The following is an 8622-nucleotide window of genomic DNA, read 5'->3' on the forward strand; positions in this document are numbered from 1 at the left end:
TGTTCTTTTTGTAGTCGTTAAGGTTAATTCTATAAACAAAATAACGGAGCAAAACTTGTCTGATACGTTAGCAGGTGATTGGAATTGGTTCTCGTGCTAAGGTGCTCTCGTCTCTGTGTGGGCATCTGTGGATAGTTGACATGACCAGCTCACCCTGACTTGTTTGGGAAGCCTAGCGATGCTCCAACTCCGCACACCCCAAACCCACTCCTAACTTCCCTCCTTCCCCAGCGCTAAAACTGAAACTCAAACTTTCCCAGGTAGAGTCGGTTTGTATTGGTCTCTTCACTGTGGTCAGTTGCACCCCATTTTGAACTGGTGTTCACAGCGGACATAGGAAGAGACAGCAAGCTTTTGTCACTGCTTCAGAGACTTTTTTTAAAAAGATTTTTAAAAAATTTATTTGACAGAGTTACAGACAGTGAGAGAGAGAGAGAGAGAGAGAGTGAGAGAGAGAGAGAGAGAGAAAGGTCTTCCTTCCATTGGTTCACTCCCTAAATGGCTGCAATGGCCTGAGCTGCACTGATCCGAAGGCAGGAGCCAGGTGCTTCTCCTGGTCTCCCATGCGGGTGCAGGGGCCAAACACCTGTGCCATCCTCCACTGTACTCCAGGCCACAGCAGAGAGCTGGACAGGAAGAGGAGCAACCAGGACTAGAACCAGCGCCCATATCGTACACCGGCACCACAGGTGGAGGATTAACCTAGGGTGCCATGGCGCTGGCCCTGAGACTTTGGTTTTTGAACTGTACCAGCTATCTGGGGACATAACTTTTTTTTTTTTTTTTTGACAGGCAGAGTGGACAGTGAGAGAGAGAGACAGAGAGAAAGGTCTTCCTTTTGCCGTTGGTTCACCCTCCAATGGCCACCGCGGCTGGCGCGCTGTGGCTGGCACACCGCGCTGATCCGATGGCAGGAGCCAGGTGCTTCTCCTGGTCTCCCATGGGGTGCAGGGCCCAAGCACTTGGGCCATCCTCCACTGCACTCCCTGGCCACAGCAGAGAGCTGGTCTGGAAGAGGGGCAACCGGGACAGAATCGGGCGCCCCGACCGGGACTAGAACCCGGTGTGCCAGCGCTGCAAGGTGGAGGATTAGCCTAGTGAGCCGCAGCGCCGGCCTGGGGACATAACTTCTACACACCAGGAAAGGAAGGATCAAGAAGGCAGAGGTAAAGCACCTGAGGAAGTTCGCTCACACAGCATGGTGTGGAGGATGGGGGTGTAGAATGACCTGTGAGATGGTAAGGTGGGAAGAAAGAATGCAGTGTTTTGGAGGAGCTGGTTCCTACTGCTTGGGGGTACGGAGGAGGGACCATCTCACTTCAGTCTGTATCGCTTGCTCTTGGTGTGACACTGGCTTGTGGGAGCTCTCTCTGAACTTGTCCAGCTCCCCCTAGATGAGTTACTGGGGAATGGCGCAGATTTTCTCTGCATGCCCTCCACAAAGCCTGGCATTCGGCGAGCTCTTCAAAGGGCTTCTGTAGACCTCTTCAAGGACAAGTAGAACCACATGTTTCCATGAAGGAGGAGCTCAGAACCCTTCTGGTGGCAGGCGGTGGGCTGGGAAATAGGAGAACTAGAAATATGATGGACCTCATTTTTATAATCCAGAAGATGCTGATAAATCCTTCCAGCTTACCAAGATTTTGGTCGTCAAAGGTGTTAGTTATAATAACCTGTAGTTTGTTCTTAAAGGTCCTTATGATTTGACAAATGACTGGAAATAACAGAAAGGCGATAAAGGATGGAAAGGGGAAAAGAGAAATAAATGATGGCGCTCGTGAACACATAATTTATTCACAAGATAACAGCACTGGCTGGCGCCGCGGCTCACTGGGCTAATCCTCCGCCTTGTGGTGCCGGCACACCGGGTTCTAGTCCCGGTTGGGGCGCCGGATTCTGTCCCGGTTGCCCCTCTTCCAGGCCAGCTCTCTGCTGTGGCCTGGGAGTGCAGTGGAGGATGGCCCAAGTGCTTGGACCCTGCACGCCATGGGAGACCAGGAGAAGCACCTGGCTCCTGCCATCGGATCAGCGCAGTGCACCGGCCGCAGTGTGCCAGCCGCGGTGGCCATTGGTTTGTGAACCAACGGCAAAGGAAGACCTTTCTCTCTGTCTCTCTCTCTCACTGTCCACTCTGCCTGTCAAAAAAAAAAAAAAATGTAACAGCATATTAGAAATACTCACAAAGTGATAAATTTATAGAAATTGAAAGTAGGAAGAATGAAAGTATAAAGCAGAGGCTGGTACTGTGGTGTAGCGGGCAAAGCTGCCACCTGCAGTGCTGGCATCCCATATGGGCACCGGTTCGAGTCCCAGATGCTCCTTTTCCAATCCAACTCTCTGCTGTGGCCTGGAAAACATTAGAAGGTGGCCCAAGTCCTTGGGCCCCTGCACCGGCATGGGAGACCCAGCAGAAGCTCCTGGCTCCTGGCTTCAGATCGGTGCAGCTCCGGCTTTTGCAGCCAGTTGGGAAGTGAACCATCAGATGGAAGACCTCTCTCTCTCTCTCTCTCTCTCTCTCTCTCTCTCTTTCTCTCTCTCTCTCTCTCTCTCTGTGTGTGTGTGTGTGTTTATTTGACTTTCAAATAAATAAATAAATCTAAAAAGGGGGGAGGGGGGGCGGAGTATAGGCCAGACATCAAGATGATTGGGGCCTCTGTAATTCATCCATTGCATGTTTGGGAGAGAACAGAATGCAAAGAGAAGCATCTCAAATTTGCTACCATGTAAAGTCCCAGAGCCGGATCCCATCAAATAGAGAACCGCCGAGACCGAGGCATGCCGGGGCCTGTACTCTCGCCAAGCCTTGGGAGAGTATCTTCCAGGGATCTTCTTATGAGAAGTCTTACTCTTGTACTCCATCACAGGCAGGGACTAGAATCTGAGCCATTTACAGATGTACAGTAAATGGTGCCAGAATGCTTATTTCATAGATCCGTGCTTTTAAAGATCTGAGCACCCATTCTGAAGATCACCTTTGTTCCAGGAGTGGATCAGAGACTGAGTGGAGCATCCAAGAGAGGGCGTGGCTCAGGCTCAAAAACAGACATAACTGGAAATGGCAGCAGGCAACCTCAGGATCCCACTGGGTTGCCATGGGAGACGGCCTCCTCATCCTATACAGAACACTGATGGGAAACTCACAACTTGCTCTTTTGTTGTTGTTGTTCCCAAGGATTTGGAAACAGAATCTGAGAAGCAAAAGAGACTGTTTACTTAATGTGAGACTGAACTTGCTTCTAGAATATTCTGAATGATCTGACTTCTACACCAACAACCCACTGCCCACCTGAGTACCAGGGACTCAGGCCCAGACGAAGCAGCCACAGACCCCTAAAGAACCACAGTTCATGGCCCTCCTGGTCATTCACCTTCAAGTCCAGGAAGACTGTGAGAAATAGGGTATGGACATTTTATGCAAGTGGCTGAAGAAGGTTTGGAAGGCTTTGTCACGATGGCCTGTGGTGGCCACACAACACTTTAAAAAAAAGATTTATTTATTTATTTGAAAGGCAGAATCACACAGAGAGAAGGAGAGGCAGAGAGAGAGAGAGAGAGAGAGGTCCTCCATCTGCTGGTTCACTCCCCAGATGACCACAACGGCTGGAGCTGCACCAATCCAAAGCCAGGAGCCAGGAGCTTCTTCTGGGTCTCCCACGTCGGGGCAGGGGCCCAAGGACTTGGGCCATCCTCCACTGCTTTCCCAGGCCATAGCAGAGAGCTGGATCGAAAGAGGAGTAGCCGGGACTAGAACTGGTGCCCATAAGGGATGCCGGCACTGCAGGCAGCGGCTTTACCCCTATGCCACAGCGCTGGTGCCACACAACACTGTCAGTCACAGCCCAAGCTGGTGTTTTCAGAGCCCGCTGCTGGCTACAGAACACATCTTAGCCTGCTGTCTCGGCAGCTCCGCCTCTGAGGCCCCGGGGTGCCTCCGTCTCGGCGGTTATCTAGTTGATGGGATCCGGCTCTGGCACTGAGAATATTCTTTTCACGGTAGCAAAATGGAGATAATTTTCTTCGCACAGTAAATGTGCTGTACATCATTTACTTCCTGCCTCTGAGGAGCCTTGGGAGACCCCTGTGGGCCAAGGCCATTGTACTGGACTCTGTCTAGTGGGTGGCCACTTGGCTCTCTATTCACCACAAGATAAGAGGTAGTGGCTTCAGGGGAGGAAATGAGCTGAAATGAGCTTAAAAAATCTTTGGAAATTCCATGTGCATTCAAGCAAAATCGGTGATGCCTGAGTAAACCCTTTTATGTTAGTCCATGTTTGAGTCTGTCTCTCATCCTGGTTCCAAATTCCATCGCAGCACAAAACTGCATCATCTGAGGTCTCTCCAGCTCATGTTTGAGTCAGTGTTATTAAGTCATCTCCTGCTATCATCAAATAGAGGACCTCAAGCACTTGGGCCACCCTCTGCTGCTTTTCCCAGGCCATTAGCAGGCAGCTGGATTGGAAGAGGAGCAGCCGGGACACGAACCTGTGGTTGTACGGGATGCCGGCGCAGCAGATGGTGCCTTAACCCAGAGCACCACAGCACCGGCCCCGAGACCGATCCTCGTAACAGTTCTTTCCGTATGTAAGACAGAGTTGTTAGCACAGCGGAATCTCCAGAACTTGTCCATCACGCATCAGCAACTCCCCTCCCACCAGTCGGTGACAGTGCTACTCTCTGACTCTGTGAGTGTGACTATTTTAGATCCCGCACGGCAGTGAGATTTTGTAGTATTTGCCCATCTGTGGCTGATTTCCTTCACTGAGCCTGGTATCCTGGAAAGACAGCCTCCACGCCTACCCCGACATACGGCACTTTGGCTTGAAGATCAAACAGCGGACCCCTGAGAACACAGGAGAAAACCTCGCACGTGAAAAACGCCGAGGGGGAAAGAAACACCATTCAGTGCGAGTCTTGGATTAGACCTCGTTTTTAAACAACCTGCCTTTTTGTTGGTCTCCTCGAATAGTTTAAGCTGCTCTTCCACAGTTGCCTCTCTGTCCTACTATAAAAGCCTTTAGATGTTGCCTGTTCTTTGGGGTTTTATTCTCTTATGAAGGCTCCTCTGTGTGTGTGTGTATGTGTGTGTGTGTGTGTAAAGATTTAGTTTTTATTTACTTGAAAGAGTTACAGAGAGAGGTAGAGACAGAGAGAGAGGTCTTCCATCTGCTGGTTTACTCCCTAAAAGACCGAAATGGCCAGAGCTGAGCCAATCCAAAGCCAGGAGCCAGGAGCTTCTTCCCAGTCTCCCACATGGGTGCAGGGACCCAAGGACTTGGGCCATCTTCCACTGCTTTCCCAGGCCATAGCAGAGAGCTGGATTGGAAGTGGAGCAGCTGGGACTCAAACTTGCGCCCATAAGGGATGCCGGCACTGAAGGCAGCGGCTTTAACCAGGTGAGCTACAGTGCCGGCCCCTCCTGTGTTATTAAAACTTGTGTACATTTATCTGCTGGCCTTCTATTCATCTGTCTTACGTCAGTTTAATTCTAAATTGCCTTCTCCAAATCTTTAAAGTGTATCCGTGTTGTCACTATTACATGACTGCCTTCTTTTGAAACTGAAGAAGATTTCACTTTACGTATATACTGCATTTTCTTTCTCCATTCATGCACTGGTAGACATTTAGGTGATTTCTTTCATTTTTTAAAAAGATTTATTTATTTATTTGAAAGGCAGAGTGAAGAGAGAGAAGGAGAGACAGAGAGAGAAAGATCTTCCATCCGCTGGTTCACTCCCCAAATGGCCACAGCAACAGGTGCTAAGTCAGGCCGAAGCCAGGAGCCAGGAACTTCTTCCGGGTCTCCCACCTGGGTGCAGGGGCCCAAGGACTTGAGCCGTCTTCCACTGCCTTCTCAGGCTCATCAGTGGGAAGCTGGATCGGAAATGGAGCAGCCGGGATTCAAACTGGTACCCATATGGCATACTGACTCTGCAAGCCACAGCTTTACATGCTGTGCCACAGTGCCGGCTATTTCTACAGCTTGGAAATACTTCTTCTATTCCTTCCTTCATCCTTTCTTGCAGGTTCTTAATTGTTCTCATTGTTCCTGTCCAGCCCAAGACATCTAAGAATAAGGAACAGCCACAAAACAGACATAGCTGAGTGGCTGCGGGCTCCAGGGAGAGTGTGTACCCACCCCACCCCCGGGACCAGGACGAAGAAGATACATCCCTCACAGGTGTGGAAGGAAGATGTCCCCTCAGCCCACACCAGGACTGAAGTGAGAGAGCATCACCCAGCAAGTCCAGTGGAAGAAGAGCAAGCTAGGGGGCTCAGCCCCAGACAGGAGCTGTGCGCACGGACAGAGAGGAAACCAGATCTGAGCCAGGCTCCAGCCCTCTTGGGTCTCCATGAACTGAGAGGTACATTGGCCTGACCCTACCAAAGAGGTCACTGAGGGAGGACCCTTTTCTGGGATTCTGAAAGCCTCCCTACACGGGCTGGTGTTGTGACGCAGAGGGTAAAGCCACCAGTATCCCATATGGGTGCCGGTTCAAGTCCCGGCTGCTACACTTCCAATCCAGCTCCCTGCTCATGTGCCTGGGAGAGCAGCGGAGAATGGCCCAGGCCTTTGGACCCCTGACACCCACAGGGGAAGACCTAGGTAAAGCTGCTGACTTTGGTCTGGCCCTGCCCCAGCCATTGCAACTATTTGGGGGAGGGAGGGTGAACCAATAGATGGAAGATCTCTCTCTCTCCCTCCCTTTCAAATAAAATTAATTAATTAAAATAATTCCAGTGTTATAGAAGCCTAGCAGCATTTTTCTCTCTCCAGGGGCCCCTCTAGTTGGATTTGTGTGAGTCCACTTTTTGTTAGTTTAACTAAAATACCTGAGATCTTTGGGAAAGAAAAAGTTTATTTCAGCTCACAGCTTGGAGATTACAGCACAGGATCAAGTGGCAGCATAGGCTGGTATCTGTGGAGACCGGAGAGAGAGAGAGAGAGAGAGAGAGAGAAGCCAAACTCGAACTTGAATAATAATCAACCCTCTTGCAAGTACCACCCTCCGAGGGCACACCCTCCCAATGACATCCCACCGGCCCCGCCTCTCAGGTGCTGTCATTAAACCAAATCTCCACCCTTAATCCATCAACCATGAACATGAAGACATCAGAGTTTTTATAGTGGCATGCATTTTAGGGAGACGAATCTTGCCATACCCAAAACAGATACAAATATCTGTATCTTCTAGTATTTTTTTTTTCAATGTTCAGTTTCCTTTAATGACCCCCATCTCCCTGAAGGACAGGTGCAGGCAGCTAGGCGATGGCAAGAGGCATTCACTCGAAGACCTTGCCCTGATTGAAGGCTTTGCCTACATGCTGGAAGGCCCCCTCCCAGGTAAAGTACTCTCGAACCAGCGTCTGGGTTTCCTCGCTGCTTGGATCCAGTTTCCTCCACGTATACGACTCGTAGTCCACCTGCCAATCTGGACTCAGCGGAAAGGCAAGCTCTTGGCCTCGGAAGACCCAGATCCCAGAAATGGAGCTGCTATTGTTGGTTCCAAAGAGGATGACACTGGCAAAGGCATTCTTCCTCAGCTTACCCAACCGCTGGAACATTCCAGTGATGAGGTTGCAACTCATGAAAGTCTGCGTGAGCTCTTCAGTACTCAGCATACCACAAAGACCAGCCATCCTTGTCAAAGTGCTCCCCAAAATATGGCAGCACCACAGAGAGAGTGTCCTCATTGGAGTACTTGCGCTTAAACTCATCCAACACAAAGGTACTTTTGGGCAGGTGGGCAAAGGGGTCCTTTGCCTTGGGCTCAGCAGCCAGTGCCTGCTCGCATTCGTCCATCTCTTCCTCAGGAGCTGGGGCAGCTGCCTTTTTCTCCTCTTTCCGCTCAGCCTGGGGCTTCTGCTTCTCCTCCCGTGAGCCTTTCTCTTTCCGTGGAGTGTCCTTTTTAGGCTGGCTCTCTGCAAACTTTTTAGCATCAAACTGGGCCATCTTCTCACACAGTTTCACCTCCCCCAAGACAGCCCGAAACTGGGGTTGATTCATGCAGGGGAGGAACCAGCGGTTGGTATTCGGAAAAGCCTGGCAGAAAGAAGGTTCCAAGACCTGTTTATAGAGCCACAAAAGGGTGCAGACAACTGTGATGTCAGCCAGTGTCACTCGCTCGCCCACCAGGAAAGTCCTCGTCTTCAAGTGAGCATCCAGCAGCCCCAGAATCCGCTTCACCTCTTCCTTTGCATTCTCAGTGGCCTGCTTGTTGTGATGCATGATGCCCAAGGTGGGGAACACCCAAGTGCTGGCTGGGGGCACTATGTCACTATCGGCAAAGCTCACCCACTGCACCATCTGGGTGGCCGCCTCTGGAGTACTTCCCCGCAGCTCCTCATTGCTCACATAGTAGGCAATGGCGTTGCTCTCAAACACACAGAATCCATCATCACCTTCAAATGCTGGAACCTTGCCAGCAGGGAATTTGCGGAGAAATTCAGGGGTTCGGTTGGTCTGGCTGAAGTGGAAGTGGGGGGGGGGTGCGGAGAGCACGCTGACCTGAGCCCCGCTGTACTGAGCAGCGATGAGGGCCTTAAAGGCCCTCCAGTTTTCAGGGTATGTGTACAGGGTCCCGGCCGCCATGGTGATTCCGCAGAGAAAGCTGTATCTTCTAG

General features: G+C 50.9%; 1 pseudogene; it reads right to left on the bottom strand.

The window, feature by feature from the left end:
* Positions 1–7195: 7195 nt before the first annotated feature.
* LOC100358479 (elongation factor 1-gamma pseudogene) lies at positions 7196–8622 on the bottom strand (annotated as a pseudogene).

Source organism: Oryctolagus cuniculus, chromosome 13 (genome assembly GCF_964237555.1).
Source record: "Oryctolagus cuniculus chromosome 13, mOryCun1.1, whole genome shotgun sequence".
NCBI classification, from domain to species: domain Eukaryota; kingdom Metazoa; phylum Chordata; class Mammalia; order Lagomorpha; family Leporidae; genus Oryctolagus; species Oryctolagus cuniculus.